The sequence below is a fragment of the Molossus molossus genome, unplaced genomic scaffold, assembly GCF_014108415.1.
Source record: "Molossus molossus isolate mMolMol1 unplaced genomic scaffold, mMolMol1.p scaffold_m16_p_3, whole genome shotgun sequence".
Taxonomy (NCBI): Eukaryota; Metazoa; Chordata; class Mammalia; order Chiroptera; family Molossidae; genus Molossus; species Molossus molossus.
In genome coordinates, this window is record NW_023425366.1 from 84,242,572 (window position 1) to 84,260,757 (window position 18,186).

General features: G+C 44.4%; 1 pseudogene; it reads right to left on the reverse strand.

The window, feature by feature from the left end:
- Nucleotides 1-4,107: 4,107 nt before the first annotated feature.
- On the reverse strand, nt 4,108-12,514 carry LOC118642066 (annotated as a pseudogene).
- Nucleotides 12,515-18,186: the final 5,672 nt, after the last annotated feature.

Here is an 18,186-nt window from a genome sequence, read left to right on the forward strand (position 1 = left end):
CAGCTCCGCCCACCTGCTGGGTACATACCAGACAAGAGAACGTTGTTTCTGGGCCCATTGGCAGAGATGGTGCTCTTGGGGAAGCACTTTCATTAAGTGTCTGGGCATCTCCCGTCTCCTTCCCGGTGGCCCCGTGCATGGAGGGGAAAGGGGATGAGTGAGAAGGGAATTTACAATCAGGGGCAGGTGTAGTATGTCAGGCACCAGGCTCTCTGCTCTCCCTGCACTTTTTCAGGACCAGAGATTAGGTGCTTCCTCTCTGCGGAGAGGAGCTGACTCGGACCCTCTGCACGGTCTGCTGAGACTATTTCTGGAAGAGCGATGTTTTCTAGCGGGGACCTCTCGTGGAGGAAAGCCTCCGCAAAGGAGCCCTGTCATCTGGCTAGGACACCCCCTCTCTTCCTCCTTTCGCTTCCGCTGTGCCTTCGTTCATCACCTTTGTCTTTCAAGACATCGGGACTGTAATGAGTCTCACTTCTTCTTTGTCTGCAGAGATCTGACTTTAGTTCATTTGAAGATGTCAAATTGCCAACCCCCCACCTTTTTTTCATTTTCCAAAGAAGGCTGACTAACTGGTAGAGCTATATAAGTGATCTGAAGAAATGTTGGCGTATTCTATTCAGACGTGGCTTTATTTTTCAGAAGAGTCCAAAGTGACTTTTAACATTCAGAGGAAACTAACTAAAGTTCTTTTATTATTTTACACGGGGAAGCCAAACCCCAAGAAAGAGCAGAGGATGATATAAGAATAATGTCCGACTAGGGTGGCCGTCTCTCTAGGTTCCTGGTGTTTTTTCCACCCAGACCTGTCAGGAATGCTGACTTATTGCTGCTGCTTTGAGAAGGGGGCAAAACTCACCCCCCTGGCATGAGTCTGACCTGCAGGATCATCACTGAGAGAAAATCTATCAGAGAGGGCTCTTTCCTGACCACGGCAGGCTTTTTAATTTATTTGATCATTCTTTTGTTGTGTTCTGTTTTGCTGCAGCTGGGACTGACCTACTTTGTTCCTTTATTGCAGGGTTTTGCATAAGTGATAATAACAAGACGAGGCTCTGTCTGGTGTTAAAACTCACCCCTGAAACTCAGCAAGACTTCTCAGTTTCAAATCCCTAGACCAGCTTCATAAATTTTATTTATATATTCATTTATTTATATAATGTTTGGTGCCAAGACACGGATAAAAAAATTAAAACATGCCCTGGCCAGTGTGGCTCATCCCATGTACCTACAGATAGCAGGTTGATTCCCAGTCAGGGCACATGCCCAGGTTTGGGGCTTGATCTCCTGTGGGGGCATGCAGGAGGCAGCTAATCAATGATTCTCTCTCATGCATGTTTCTCTCTCTCTTCTCCTTCCCTTTTCTCTAAAATCAATAAAAACTTAAAAATTAAAACATAAATTCGTCAGCAGGACCCATATTGGAGCTAGATTAAAATTTGAACCTCTGAACTTCCTGCCACAGAAATAACAAGATCATTACTGAGCTCCACAAACAAAGGGAACCCCGCCCCCCCACAACAGGCAAGAAGGCAGACCTGAGAATACTCACACAGCTCAGAACATCATCACGACATCCCCAAACCAACACAAAAGCAACAGTGCCAAATAAACAAAGGTGAAGTCAGCCTCCAGCAAGCCCTGGTGAGTTGCCAAATTTGGCTTCTGGCTGTTCGCCCTGCGGGAATTACGTAATTCCCAGACAGGAGCCCTTGACGGAGAGGTTCAGCCTCCTTTAGACTTTAACTCCTAACAACTGGCAGCAAATCTAGGTGAGGATCTCACTTCCACTGATGCAGTAAGGCTGCAGATTTTTGGTAGGAAATTTTGTTCTTCATGTCTTTGGAATGGCATGAAAGACAATGCCATGTTTGTGGGATCAAGAATGCATTTCACGCTTCCCTCCCAAAGAAGTAACTGCATTGCCCTCTTAATCTGTGCTCCGGTTCTCTGAGGTCAAAGAATGCGACTATCCCAAGCATCTTCACAATGGGGACAGCGAGCTCAGATATAGGAGCTGGGCTGGTCTGCTGGGGCTTTGCTAAGGAAAAACTGGAGAGAATGTGTAGGAAGTTGAGGCTGGTGGCTGGTGTCAGAAGATGTGTTAATGAAATGAGACCTTGCAGATGTCCTCTCAGTTCACATCCACATCAGCCCTATAAAGTGCTGCTCTCGTTTCACAGGAGAGAACATTGGATCTGAGACAGTAGGCCGTTTGCTTGAAATCACACAGCTGCTTAGCCATGGCTCGAGCCCATGTGACTCCAAAGCCCATTCCACTCCGTAGGCCAAGAGCATTGCTTCATCAAGTTCAAGGGATGTAGTAGAAGCGTCCAGTGCCTTCATTAGCTCCATGGGAACAGCGTGACTGAGCCTCGGAAGGTCTTTATCTCTAGAGTCAAGTCTACGTATTCCCTAGTCTCTGTGCTGTGCAGTATGGCAGCTACTAGCCACATGTGGCTATTTAAATGGAAATGAATGAAAATAAACAACTTAGCTCCTCTGTCGCACTGTTGCAGAATTATCTCGGAAATTCCAGGTTTGTGTACCTGATGAGCCAGTAGGTCAAAAGGTTGGTACACCAGTGTTCAGAGATAGAGAAAGGGTCACTCTATCAGGCCAAGGTGAGAGGATGGGAGCAAGATCTCCTAAATCCATCTCTCCCAAAATGCAAAATTAGGGAGTTTTTATGTGGTTAGGGAGTAAAGACTGGGGGAATTCCAGGGAACTGAGAGAAAAGTCTGTGTTTCTTTCTTTTTCTAATTCTTACCCGAGGATATGTTTTTACTGGGGGATGGGGAGAGAGAGAGAGAGAGAGAGAGAGAACATCATTGTGAGATTGTAAGAAACATTGATTGGTTGCCTCCTGTACGCGCCCTGACCGGGGATTGAACCCACAACCTTTTGGTGTTTGGGATGACATTCCAATCACTTGAGCCACCTTGCCAGGGCAAGTCTGTGTTTCTTCAGTCATAGACGACACTATTTCATATGAAACTCCAGGGTGTCAGCAATTGGTCACAGCTACCTTGAAGACATTCTTTCCTTCTGCAAAACAAACTCTTGAATTCGCTTTGCACCCCTGAAGTTATCTCCTCCTGCTTGACAGCATGTCTGCAACATAAAATTATGTTGTGAGAACAAGGCATGCTGAGCTGAAGACCCAAGATTCTGCAAAATGTCTCATGATTGTGGCACAGTGATGTTATCTTTAAAGCAAAAAGCAGAAACTAGATATCTTGTGACTCCAGCCATTGTATAAGCTATCATTGTTTTGTGCTTAGCTGGCTATATTTTTCTATTATCACAAGCAAAGTGTACTTTTAGACATTTTCCCTGGGACTTGCTCCCCAGGCAGTCCTTCAGAACATGACTAACATACTTTCTCAATCTTGGACTCTAAGCTACGTGACAACCAAAGCAATTGAAACATTTAGTTAAAGCCTATGCTTATATCCTAATTAAGAACTACATGATTTCATTATAGCTGCCAAAAATACCAGGGGCATTAAAATCATAAGGGGCTCAGCTACAGCACGGGCAACACATCACTGCTCAGTAACCACAGGTGGCCAGTGGCTATCTTCCTGGAGAGCAAAGCCTTCCAGAACATTTTCATCTTCACAGAGAGTTTGGTGGACAGCACTGGAGATGGGATGTCTTTTAGGCTGCCCTTAGTCCTTCCGGGCCTGGAGAATCCAGCTCATCCTGCGTATTAGAGGAGACATGCTTACTCTGGGTTTCCATTGGGAGGAATTTTCCCTCACCATATATATTTTTTTGCTTGTTTTCATCCTCACCCAAGGATATGTTTCTATTGATTTGAGGGGGAGAGAAAGAGAGAGCCATCTGTACGAGAGAGGAACATCAATCGGTTGCCTCCTATATGTGTCCCGACTGGGAATCAAATCTGCAACCTAGGTATGTGCTCTGACCAGGAATCGAACCTACAATATTTTGGTGTATGGGATGACACTCCAACCAACCGAGCCACCCAGCCAGAGCTGTTTATTTTGTTCTTTGTTTATTTTTATTTTTTTGTTCAGTGATCTCTGAACTTTTTATTGGCCTTCTCCCTCCCCCAAGGATGCCCCACGTCTGTTGCCTTTAATACCTCAGAACTTTGGTGTTGTTGACCTCAGACAATACTTTGCTGTCCACAGTCCTGTGGGTGGTCATCATTTGGACAACTGCATGAAGTTGCTGTTGTCCAAGGCATCACCAAAATCAAAGTCCTTCCCTTCTTCCAGCAGGCGGTGGTAGGTGGTGAGCTCAGCCTCCAGCTTGCCCTTGATGTTCAGCAGGGCCTCATATTCCTGGGCCTGGCACTGGCTCTCTGCCCAGGTCTGGGCCAGCTCTGACTCCAGGTGCAGCAGGATCATGTTGAGCTGTTCCATCTGCATGGCATAGCATGTCTCTACCTCCCTCTGGCTGTTCTCCAGGCTGGCCTTCAGATTTCTCATCAAGTCCAGGCCAGTCTCCAAGGACTGGACTGTATGTATCAGCTCTGTGAATATCATCTCAGCAGCTCCTATCTCAGCGGTCTGCAAGGTGGCCACTGTGGTTTTCTTCTTAATCTGCTGGGACCAGTACTTGTCTAAATTCTCTCAGTTCTTCAGAGCCAGCTCATCATACTGGGCCCGGATGTCCATCATGATCTTGCTGAGGTCCTGAGATTTGGGGCCATCCAACTCCATGGTCAACCCAGAGTTGGCAATCTGGCTTTGTAGCCCATTTATTCCCCCCTCAGGGTTCCTCTTCATGAAGAGCAATTTCTCCTCAAGAAACTTGATGTCTTGTCTCCAGCTGCAGCCAACTGCTATTAGTGCCATCAGTGACCTTTTAGAACCTATTAATGTCACTGTTCACAGACTGGCACAGGACCAAATTATTCTCATGCTTGACTCTGAAATCATCAGCATCAAGATGGACATTGTCAGCCTGAGGAATGATGTGGGCATTGCCCACAGAACTTATAATAACCTGAGATCTCAGGTTCCCCACAGTCTTGGATTAAGGCTCCCAGACCCCCGGACTCCCAGGACGCTGTTGGAGTGGGGGGACATGGAGACCCAGGAGCCTGAGGCCCTGGAACCTAGATGGTCCTTGGCCATGCTGCTGGGTGACTGCACAGAGCCCGGGTCTAGTATTTCGTGGAGAAGGTAGAGTGGGTGCTGCAACTCACGTTGTTCAGGGAGGAAGGCAAGAGGCCAAGACCCATGTTCAAGTAGCAGTCCTGACCTCAGCACATTTCTGACCTCTATCTTTCTCTTTACTCATCTATTCCTGGGAGGTGACGGTGCTTTGCTGATTGATAATCTGGGAAGACTAATTGGGAATGAGCTACCTAGTGGTACCACAGTTCTGCTGTTCCCTCGGGGGTTTCTGCCCCTGTGGTGGGCAGGGTTTGGAGGTGTCCTGAATATCTTCTGTTTTCCTTTAAGTTCACTGTCCATCCTTCTGCACCCTGCTGTAGGCTCCAGGAGGCTGACCTGAATGATCTACATCAATGACCTCCTTTGACCTCTGTCGGATCCATCATATCATAACAACAGCAATGTACGGCAAGATGGAGGAGCTGCAAGCAGAGTCAGGGCAGAAGGAAGCCACATGAGCAGGTAACGTAGATCATTTCACCTGCCTTTCTCCCACCAGTGTCTCTAGGACATACTAAACACCCTACGTCAACAACCATTTATGGGACTTGTCCCTAGTAGCTAGCAAGCCTGGGTCTGCAACCGAGGAGGGGAAGGAAGGATGATTCTGCACACACCACTCCTGTTGACTCACTGAGGGGATTTTTGCTTCCTAATACTGCACTTCCAGGCTTTTTTGGGTTTGGAGGTCATTTCCAGAGGGAGAACATTTCCACGGGGAACTCAACAGGGGTCCCATTAAGCTTTAAGCTCTATCTGCTGATCAACCCTTGCAGGTAAGCTTCTTAAATCAACAGAGGTGCTAGATACCGGCAAGAGGAGTCTAAAAGTGATAGAGCCAAGAGCTGATGTGTGTCAGTCACCTCGAAACCAGCCACAGCAACAGGGCTGCAATTCATGTCGTTAACCTTCCTCTTACAAGTTGGCCCAGAAAAACAGGCCAGCCAGAATGCTGGAGAAGCTGTTGCCAGATTTTACTATTAAAGAAAATGGATCCAAGTGGCCCAGGGCTGAACCCTAGTGAGGTTTATGGGCACTGCCCGATCCTGCGTGAGGACAGAGGAGACCCTTCTCACACCGTCTGGGAATGTTAGCGGAGTGGTTTAACCCTTTCAGCTGAGGCCCTTTCTAGGCACTGCCTTCCTCTAAAGCAGGGGGGGAATGTCCGGCCTGCGGGCCTTGTAAGGCCCATGGAATCAACACCAGCTGACATCACAGGCCTCACCAAAGAGAAGCAGTTCCAGCCATCACATTAGGGGTGAACTGATTAAAGTTTGACCAAATATAGCAGGCTCATTTTTAAGTTGATAATTTTGCATGGCCCGAGAATGATGTTATAAACATCCAAATGGCCCATGGCAGAAGGAAGGCTCCCCACCCCTGCAGTCTAAAGGGAGCCCCAGGGGCGCACTCTCCGGGGGCAGCCACCATCCAGGACGTGGTCAGTAGAAAGACTCAACTTCCTTGCATGGAGCAGGACAACTGGGAAGGTTCATCCTAGTCTTTGGAACAACAGAAGCCTCTGTTACAACTTCTTAGAAGTTCAACACCCCCCTCTGCTCAATTCTGCTTCTTTCCCTGCCCCCAGAAGGGTGTCTTGAGTGGACTCCCCAGCACACTCCCGCATGCTCATCCGTCTCAGAGCCTTCTTCCCGGGGCACCGACGTAAGACAGTGCCGTCTTCACCTCAGAGCACTTTTCTCTGCCCACGCTTTTGACGTAGTCTTCTTGAATTATCCTAATTTGAGTGTGCCCTCTGACTCCTGCTGGGACCCTCACTGGTAGGGGTGGGGACATGGGGTAGGCCTGCTCCAGACCTCTCATCCCGTCACTGGTGGGTAAGTCTGCCCAGTTCTAAGGTTAGTATTAGTAGGACCGCTTTACTCACAGATACCATCTGCATCCTGGAATCAGCTTGATACATGTATTTTGGCCCCTAGATTAATTCTGTGTTTAAATTATTCAGAACATGAGTGTGGGGGGGGGGGGCGACTCTCTCGGAAACCCCAACTCCATCGAGTGCAGTTTATACCGGATTTGGAAGAAACAGCCAAGTGTTGGTCCTGTTCAAGGGTGCCTTTCACACAGTGTTTGTGTGGGGGTGGGGAGGTGGGCGGCCTCTAGCCAGCTGACCCGGAGGCTAGGACAGCTCTTTTCCCTCCTAGACAGGGGCCCTGATAGGACAGACAGGTGGATTGGGTCTCTTTCCGTCTCAAGGTTGTTTAAACCATTGGTGTAATTTATCTAAAATCTCTTTCTTTATTATTATTTTTTTTATCCTCACCCGAGGACATTTTTCCATTTTTTGTTCAGATAGAGTGGGAGGGAAAGAGAGGAAGAGAGAGAGAGAGAAACATCGACGTGAAGGGACACATCGAATGGCTGCCACCCGCACAACCAGCCAGGGCCGGGGACAAACTGCAACCGAGGTACATGCCCTTAGCGGGAACCGAACCTGGGTCTCTCTGTACCGCAGGCCGACACTCCAACTGCTGAGCCAAACCGGCCAGGGCTAAAATCTCTCTTTCTTTAAAAAAATATGTTTTTATTACATAATTAACAAGTGAATTCTTTCTCTTAGTTTAAAAAATGATTAAAACATTGCAGGTAAGGCTGAAGTCCCTCCTGGCTGCCAGATCAGTCCTCTCCCAGAAGACGAGCTGTTATCCTCCAGACCTTTTCTTCTTTGGCAGCATCCATTTAAACCAAAGCTCTGCGTTTTCTTTGACCTGAAAATTCTACTTTTCAGAAGTTACACTTTAGAAAACCTCTTGATTGTGCATGAGAAAGGATGCACAAGGATATTTATTGCATCATTATTTATAATAACAATGAAGGTAAACAGCTTAAGGAGTCCAAACAAAATGGTCTATTTTATTTTTTACCCTCACCTGAGAACATTTTTGCATTTATCTTCAGATAGAGTGGGAGGGAGAGAGAGAGAGAAACATCGATGTGAGAGAGACACATCGACTGGTTGCCACCCACATGACCCCAACTGGGGTGGGGACAAACCGCAACTGAGGTGCACGCCCTTAGCGGGAACTGAACCCTGGACTCTCCCATCCGTGGGCCAATGCTCTAACCGCTGAGCCTAACTGGCCAGGGCAAATGTGGTATATTTTCACACTGACATTGCATGCAGTAGTAAAAACAGTGAGTGGATCTGAAGTGCTGACATGGAAAAAAATCTTCAAGAGATATTGAGTGGAAAGGGAGATTGCAGAATGGGAAAGGTACTACGATTCTATTCTATCAGGGCCATTTAGGAAAATGATCACCTGATACAGATGACCTGGCTTAAGGAGAGAGGAGCAGAAGTAGGGAGAGAGATTAATCCCCTCCCCATTTCTTCCTATTTTCCTTGATCATTTCTACCTTTCTTTTCACTCCACATTCTTCCCTTTCTTAATCACTTCTTTTCATGGGTAAAAATTAGAGCCAAATCTACATACCATCAACTGTTTTTGTTTACTCTCATTAACAACCAGTTGTACTCAGTTGATTAGCAAAGAGGCCAAGCCAAACTGGTAGTTACAGTGTGAAAATAAAGGAATCCAGGGCCTGTGCCCCAGCTCACATGATCAAGTTGATGAATAATGAATTGAGCGGCAATGTGATCTGTTATATGGAAGCCTGCCTGCTTGGCTACTTATAAAGGCCTCAGAGATAAGCCAACAATTCAACAAAGTTACAAAATACATACATAAAAAAGAAGCTTCACATATGGTTTGAATAATAAAAGTCGAGAGTTTGCCTTAAAGAAAATGCAAGTAGCATTTTTTTTTAATCCTCACCCGAGGACATTTTTTAGATACTTTGTTCAGATAGAGTGGGAGGGAGAGAGAGAGAAACATCGACATGAATGGGACACATCAAGTGGCTGCCACCACACGACCCAACCAGGGCCGGGGACAAACTGCAACCGAGGTACATGCCCTTAGTGGGAACTGAACTTGGGTCTCTCTGGACCGCAGGCTAACGCTCTAACCATTGAACCAAACCGGCCAGGGCGCAAGCAGCATTTTATCTTGTGCTACCAGAGCATGTAGATTATTTGAGTTGAAGAATTGAAGACTTCTAGTCCAGTGGCTCCCTTTTGTATTGGAGAGAATAGTGACCCAAAGAAGCGAAGTTGCAAAGCAGGCCTCCTGGTTCAGCTGTTTTCTGATGACATATTTTGTAGACAGTAGAAATGGATATTCGTTCTCCTTTCCTTTGGGAATGGTCCCATCTCTCTCTGGTACAGCAGGATCCAAATGTGTGCTCTTTTACTCGTAGGACAGTGTTTGCGGCGTGATCTGTATGGGGTGGATGGAAATGGCTGACACAGGACTGAGTGAGGTAATCTAGGAAGGACCAGCTCTGGGCTTCTTTGGAGTGGTGTGTCATGGTTTAAAGATACCCCAGTGCTAGGGGGTCTGGAAATAAAATTATACTAGGGCTGGTCATAGAAATTGAACATTTTTAGCTAGAAGAAATCTAGGTGTAGGTGTAAGGTAGCCAGGCGCCGCCGGTGGGAGGTGGGAAGAAACCCAAGAGCCGAACAGCTGAATAAGCAGAAATCAGGCTTTATTGGGTACACTCCGGGCGGGGTCACAGACTCCGGGGGTCGAGTCCGAGAAGCCGCACCCGATGCTGGGGTTTGTGATTTTTATATCTGCGCCTGTGGCAGCGGGAACTTGTTGTTAGGGTTAGGTCCTGAGGGGCTATGCATGGGGGCCCCTGGAATGTGAGTCTATTGTCCTGGGGCAAACAGTTCCTAGACTAGGACAGGAGAATGGGACAGGAGTTGATCTGTGAGTTCGGGGCAAACAGTTCCTGAAACAGGGTGGGAGTCTAGGTTGGGTCAGCGAGGTAAAGGCTGAACAGTTTGCCTGGCGCCAGTTCCCAGGCTCTCGGACAGTAGGGTTATCAGATAAGTACAGGGTACCAGTTAAATTTGAATATAAGATAAAAAATAAATATTTTAAAAGTATAATTATGCCCCAGATATTACATGGGACAAACTCATATTTAAAAAAAATGTATTACTTATCTGAAATTCAAATTTGATTGGGTCTTTGTATTTTTATTCATTGAATTTTATTAATCCCACCTGGGATATATGTTGAGATACTGATGGGCAACATCTTATGAACTTGAGAGTACATTATTTCACATGGTTTTTGTTTCACTAACTGTAAAATTATAAATTACAACCAATATATATATATTTTTAACTTACCTTTATTGTTGAATGTAGTACAGATCTCCCTCCTTTTCCCCCTATTGACTCCCTCCTCCCCGCTCCTGCCCTGCTCCTGCCTCCCCCACACTATTGTCTATGTTCATTGTTTATACATATATGCATATAAGTTCTTTGGTTTATCTCCCCCACCCCATTCCCTTTGAGGTTTGTCAGTCTAACAACTAATTTATACTTCTTAATCCCTTCACCTTTTTCACCCATCCTCCAACCCCCTCCCATCTGGCAACCAACAAAATGTTCTCTGTATCTATGAATCTGTTTTTCTTCTGTTTGTTCAATTTGTTTGTAGATTCAGTTGTTGATAGATATGTATTTATTGCTATTTTATTGTTCATATTCTTTATCTTATTTTTCTTCAAGAAGACCCTTAAACATTTCATACAATACTGGTTTGGTAGTGATGAACTCCTTTAGCTTTTTCTTGTCTGGGAAACTCTTGATATGTCCATCGACTCTAAATGGTAGCCTTGCGGGATAAAGTAATCTTGGTTGTAGGTTTTTACTTTTCATCACTTTGAATATTTCTTGCCATTCCCTTCTGGCCTGCAAAGTTTCTTTTGAGAAATCAGCTAACAGTCTTATAGGAGCTCCCTTGTTTGGTAACTAACTCACCTTATAGGTAACTAACTGCTTTTCTCTTGCTGCTTTTAAGATTCTCTCTTTGTCTTGAACATTGTGCATTTTGATTATGATGTGTCTTGGTCTGGGCCTTGGGGTTCATCTTGTTTGGGACTCTGTGCTTACTGGACTTGTGTTTCTGTTTTCTTCACCAAGTTAGAGATGTTTCTGTCATTATTTTTTCAAATAGGTTTTCAATTTCTTGCTCTCTCTCTTCTCTTTCCAGCACCCCCATAATGCAAATCTTGGTGTGCTTGAAGTTGTCCCAGAGGCTCTTCACACTATCCTCATTTTTCTAGATTCTTTTTTCTTTTTGCTGTTCTGATTGGGTGGGTTTTTTTTTTTTTTTGCTTTCTGATATTCCAAATTGATGGTATAACCAATACTTTGAACTCAAAGAGTGTTGGATGTTAAATCAATTCAAGGATACATTTTCTAGTAACTGGTGTATCCTGCAGTAAAACAGCTTGTCTCACAAAGAGTGCATCCCTGAGCCAAAGATAATACTATGTCAACATTTTGAATAGCAAAAAACTGAAAGGAACATAAAAAGTAATGAATAAGGGAGTGTTTAAAAAAATTAGGGGGCCCTGGCCAGTTTGGCTCAGCAGTTACAGCATTGGCCCGTGGACCAGAGCGCACATACCTCGGTTGCAGTTTGTTCCCAGACCCAGTTGAGGTTGTGTGGGTGGAAACCAGTTGATGTGTCTCTCTAGCATTGATGTTTCTCTCTCTTTCTTTCTTCCTCCCTTTCTCCCTCCACTCTATCTGAGGATAAAAATTTTCAAAAATTATCAATCAACTTGATAGTTGATTAGAGCATTATCCCAATATACCACGGTTGCAGGTTTGATCCCCTGTCACGGCACGTACAAGAGTCAAGCAATGAATGTGTAAATAAGGGGAACAATAAATTGATCTCGCGCTCTCTTTTTCTACCCCTTCCTTTGTCTGTAAAATCAATAAATTAAAACAATTAAAAAAATTAGGGCCACATCTGGACAGAAAATCTCTTTTCTTCTGGCCTCTGAAACTTCTAGCTACTATTATGGTGGGACTGTCACTACCCATATATAAGATGACCAGCATTGGTTCCCCAGAAGCCTGCCTGCCTGCTCAGTGAAACCCCTTGTGAACTGTGGGATGATTCACAGTGGGGAGATTTAAGTTGATCTTTAAGTAGAAAAAGCAGAAGAGCAGCATGCTTGTAAGATCCTGTATATGTAAATTTTAAAAGCACAAATATAAATTCAGGAAAAAGCATATCTTTATTTTCTGGTTAAATTCCTAAGAAATAGCTAAAAGTGTTTCTCTCAGGGAAGGGGATCAGTTATTGAGGGTAAATGAGGGAGACTTAGTGTTTATTTTATACCTTTATGGATATATTTTTGAAAATAACTCTACACCGTGAAACAGGCTGGATATTTACCTTGCAGTACTGAAGGGCAGTCCCAGCGCCGGGTCGGGATTCGTGCTGGAAGGAGGCCATCTCGCATTTCTTTCACCTTAAAGATCATATGTACCTGGAAGCCGGGAGGGAGGGAAGTGTTTCCCGTGCACCCAAGGCCAGTCGCTCATGTGTTTGCCAGCGTGTGAGTGTGTGCATCACACAAAAGTAAAGACTAACGGGTGAGCCTGGGGCCCTCATCCCATGTGCAATTCTTGGTCTTAGGTTTGAGGCAGGTTCTGGCAGTTTAACATCTAGGAAAAGCAAAACTTTTTATTCCCGTCTTAATAATAGCTCAAACCACATGAAATTGCTATTACATCAGCAAAAACAAAATGATGGAATGAAATCAGCAATTTGACACGGTTCAGCTAATACTACGCTTCTGGACATTGCTTTTGGCATTCTCCCTTGATCAATTAGAAAAACAAATCAAGACAAGCAAAGTATGTCTGTTTCCAGGCTTCTAAATCAGCCTTACCTTTTTTTTTTAAAAAAAAATTTTTTTTATTGCATGATCTATTATATATGACACTATATTAATAAGAGCTAAAACTTACCTAACTTTTTGTATATGCCAGGTATTTGACATGCATTAAATCTTTATACTCATTTAAACTTGACAGTAAGCCTATGAGATAATTATATTTATCCCATTTTGCAAATGAGGAACCTGAGATAGGCCGAGTTTAAGCACTTTGCCTGGGTTGGTGCAGCTGTAGGTGCCGGAGCAGGTATCTGAGCCGAGGTACAGAGCCCAGGCAGGTCTGGCTCTTCACATGACATCACACTGCCTCTCCTTTGTCCTGGTCCCCGAGTTCCTGTACTGATAGGCCTGTCACTACCCTCTTATAACCTGTCCAACCAACTCTTTCTCCAGCAGACAAGTTGGTCTTTCTGGTTGTCCCCAGGCATACATGATACACTCCAGGATGGTTCCCTTAAAGCAGTAAGGGGTTTGGAATGCAGATCCTCAGGTTGGCAGACTGATCCTTATTTACTTCTGGAGTCATCCTGATGCAAGGAAATGGTGCTTGATAAGAATCAGTTATCTTCCTAGCTGGTGTTCCTGAGGGCCCACTGGAGGCACCAGATTTTATCACCCCCACAAACATGCTGTGACCGACTCCACACTGAACGCACCTTTGTGTCGCTGCTCCCTTTCCCGTTTCCTGGCGCAGTCCAGGCGGAGGTGGCGGTAAGGCGCAGCGGCTTGTACGCCCGACAGGCAGGAGAGGACCCGCCGCTCAGTACCGACGGGCATGTATTTAACTTTTCTGCAAGTCAGTTACTTCCCATGTAGGATGAGAATAACGAGACTAACGTTTTGGGGTGGCTGTGTGCCTCAGCTAGCTCATGGATGTAAAGGCCAACCTAACACGGAACATGTGGGAAAGGACACGAAGGAGCAGCAGCGTCCACTCGGGTGAGAGGCGGGGCCCGTGATGTGCGCAGGCAGCTTTCTCTGCCTGTGAAGTGTCCTTTTAGCGATAACCACCCCATCAAATGGTACCTTTTAACTTACTGGTTAAATCTTGGTATCTTGTGTTGGTGTTGTTGTTAATCCCCACCCAAGGATATTTTTAACATTGATTTTTTAGAGAGAATGGAAAGGAGGGAAGGGGGGTGGGGGAGAAACATGTGCGAGATGCATCGATTGGTTGCCTCCCACAGGCGCCCCAGCGATCGAATCTGCGGCCCAAGTACATGCCCTTGACCGAGAATCGAATCCATGACATTTTGGTGCATGGGCTGATGCTCTAACCTCTGAGCAACACCAGCCAAGGCTAAATTTTGGTATCTTTAAGGAAAATTTAGACCCCACTTCTGACGTTTCCTTCTTTGAGGATGGAACTTAATAATTTTGACATCTTGGCCTTCACTCGTTGCTTCTCACAAGGAAAAGAGGAGGGTGTGAAGTTACCTCTGTGGTGAGTTTCTTCTGTTCCCCCCGAGGCAGCTTCCCTTACTCACTGGCTCAGAATCTGGGTGGGAAGACAGGGTCTACATCACAATTTATGTTGAGATTTTACACTGTGGGATTGTTCTGAGTAATAAATATCAGATCTATTAGAATTCAATTTCTCTTTGCTCTCAGACCATGCTTTGGCTTTGCCAAAAATTTCAAATGCTAATTAAGCACATGCACTGCATATATTCAGTATTTTAGTAGGCAACAGCTACCATGTTCATGTGAACATTTGAGATTTGCTATTTGAGATATTTTTGAATAACTTAATACTAGAACATAATAGGCATTCATGCTGATTTTTTAAAATAAACTTTTTCTTTTGATATACTTTTGATTTACAGAGATAGTAGAGAAGTTTCCATATACCCTTCACCCAGTTTCCCCAGATGTTAACATCTTACATAACTATGGTACATTTGTCAAGATTTAAAAAAATAACATTAACTAAACTCTAGACTCTAGACAGATCCACCAGTTTGTCCACTAACGTTCTTCTTGAAACTTTGTTGGTGTTTTCATCAGTTCTGGAAAATTATCAGCCAGATAATGTGTTTCAGCATTAGAGGTCAGAACCCAAGGAATCGGCTGCTCTCTATCCTGTGCTCCCAGAGGAGAGGGAGAAAGTACGTTGTTGGGGGATGTGGTGTGAGGTGAGCCTGTGCGGGACGGTGGGTGGGAGCTGGAGCAGACAGCGGGGATGCAGGCTTTTAGGGAGTTCCCTTCTCTGGGAGCAGGTTCACTGGGGCGGTGGGGTGGGCACTGCTCACACAGATGGAAGAACACGTGTGTCCTTCAGGAACATAGCTCCCTGCGTGAGTCGTCTCCCAGTGTCCTTCCAGGCTAGCTGTCCCCGCGGTTATGGAACCAGGAGCACAGACTGGACTCACTGTGCCAGTCCCACGGTTTATAGTCGATGTGGAGCACACATCGAGAAAGCAAGGGCAGGGCCGGGCTAGGTTCACACACTTCGAGTGGGGTGCAGTTGGAGGCCCAGTCTGCTTGGATCCTGGGGTGTGCATTGTTTTCCTGTCTTTCTAAGCAGTTGGGGTTCAGGGCCACAGCTGTCATTGCCAGTTAGCCTAATGGGCAGCCATGGGTGTCAGTGAAGGCGGCCACTTGAATATTAAGTGATCGCTTGTGTTCTGTGCACATCAAGGTGCCTGGGGAGTGTTGGCATCTTCTGGTTCTTCCCAGGTAACAGTCATGTTCTACTTACTATGTATTTGTCCTGTGCCTTCTGTCTGTGTCTAACAAGCCTGTGCTGTCTAGCTGTACATACCTAACACACCTTAAGAAGTGTTACCTGTGTTTTATAAGCCACAAGTATATTCACTTTTCTTAATAGAAGCAAATATTTCACAAGCCAATTTGTTTGCAAGAAATTGGAAATAGTGGCCTATAGATTACTTTTTAGTTTTTTAAACTTATTTTTTTTGCAGTAAAATTTACATAACATAAAATTTACAGTTTTAACCATTTTTAAGAGTACAGTTCAGCAACACTAAGTACATCCACGTTGTTGGGTTGCCATCACCACCACCCATCTCCAGAACTTTCTTAACTTCCCAAACTAAAGCTCTGTCTCCATGAAATATTAACTCCACACTCACCCCCGTCTCTGACACCCACCATCGATTATTATTATTATTTTTTTATATATATTTTTTTATTTTTGTTACAGACGTTTCTCCTTTTTTACCCCATTGACACCTTCCTCCCCGTCCTCCCTCGTCCTGTCCCCGGCTTTGTTGTCCATGTCCATTGGTTATGCACACATGCATGTAAGTTCTGTGGTTTATCTCTTCCCACCCCCCATCCCCCTCTTCTGAGGGTTGTCAGTCTGTACCCTACTTCCATGTCTCTGGGTCTACCCTATTCCTCAGACTGTTATATTCATTATATTCCATATATAAGTGAGATCATGTGGTATTTGTCTTTTTTCTGCTTGGCTTGTTTCACTTAGGATAATACTTTCCAAGTCCCTCCATGTTGTCTCAAAGGATAAGAGATCTTTCTTTCTTACAGCTGCATAGTACTCCATTGTGTATATGTACCACCAGTTTTTTATCCATTCGTCTATTGATGGACATTTGGGCTGTTTCCAGATCTTAGCTATTGTAAATAGTGCTGCTGTGAACATGAGGGTACATATATTCTTCCTGATTGGTGTTTTAGGCTTCTTAGGGTATATTCCTAGAAGCGGGATCACTGGGTCAAATGGAAGTTAATTTTTAATTTTTTGAGGTAACACCATAGTGTTTTCCATAGTGGCTGCACCAATCTGCATTCCCACCAGCAGTGTACTAGAGTCCCCTTTTCTCCACACCCTCGCCAACACTTGTTGTTTGATGATTTGTTGATGGCAGCCATTCTGACAGGTGTGAGGGGATACCTCATTGTTGTTTTAATTTGCATCTCTCTGATGATTAGTGATGTTGAGCATTTCTTCATATATCTCTTGGCCATTTGTATATCCTGTTTGGAGAGGTGTCTATTCAGCTTCTCTGCCCAGTTTTTAATTGGGTTTTTTGTCTTCCTTTTGTTGAGTTGTATGAGTAGTCTATATATTTTAGAAATTAACCCCTTATCTGATGTATCATTGGCAATGATGTTCTCCCATACAGTGGGTTGCCTTTCCATTTTGATGGTTGTTTCTTTTGCTGTGCAGAAGCTTTTTAATTTGATGTAGTCCCATGTGCTCATTTTTTCCTTTGTTTCTCTTGCCTTAGGTGATGTATTAGTGAAAATTCTTCTGCGTGTAATGTTCGAAATGTTGTTGCCTACATTTTCTTCTAGAATTTTTATGGATTCAGTGTCACATTTAAGTCTTTTATCCATTTTGAGTTTCTTTTTTGTGTATGGTGTAAGTTGATGGTCTAGTTTCATTTTTTTTTTGCATCTAGCTGTCCAATTTTTCCAACACCATTTATTAAAGAGGCTGTCTTTACTCCACTGTATGCTCTTGTTGATTTTTAAGTATGTGATGGTGTAGTAGATTTTTGTATTTATTTGGGGGACTATTTTTTTTCTTCAGGCCATATACTCAATTTTGAAATGAAGCTAACACAATATTCATTTTAGTGTGATTGAACTTTTGGCTTACTGATGAAATGAAGGAGTCTGTTTCCTCAAAAGCACTTCACAATTTGTTTTTTAAATTAAGTAAAATAAACATATAGAAAAGTACATTATAATGTAACCAATACTCAGATGAAGAGAGCGAACATTACCAGCACTCCAGAGCTCCCTGGCAGGTGCTCCCAATCACAGTCCCCACCTAGTTAGCTGTGACCTTGACCTCTCACATTATACTTTAGCTTTGCTGGTTTTTGAACTTCATATAAATGCAATCATACAGTATTCCCTAGAGTTCCTTGATTCTGCAAACAATGCTGTGGTGGTTTCTAAACCAATTCTCGGAAAGGAAAGAAAGTAGGTGGGGAACAGAAGAAGGCAAGGTGGGAAAGAGAGCGAGAAGAAGAGTGTGTTTGTGTGCCATTTGTCTGTAGCTACTCTGAAAGTAATACAGGCATAGAAAATTCTGGGAGAACATCAGCACGCTGTTTTGCCAGTCTGTGACTACCATAGACCTTATTTACATGAGAAAGTGAGGTAGATCTGAACAAAAATCTTGTTGGACCGACTGGCTTTGGGATGTGGACACACAGTCTGATGCCTGTGAATCATAAGAGGACCCCAGGGGGCTGGCCTCGCTATACTTTAGAACACTGCTTCTGAGTCT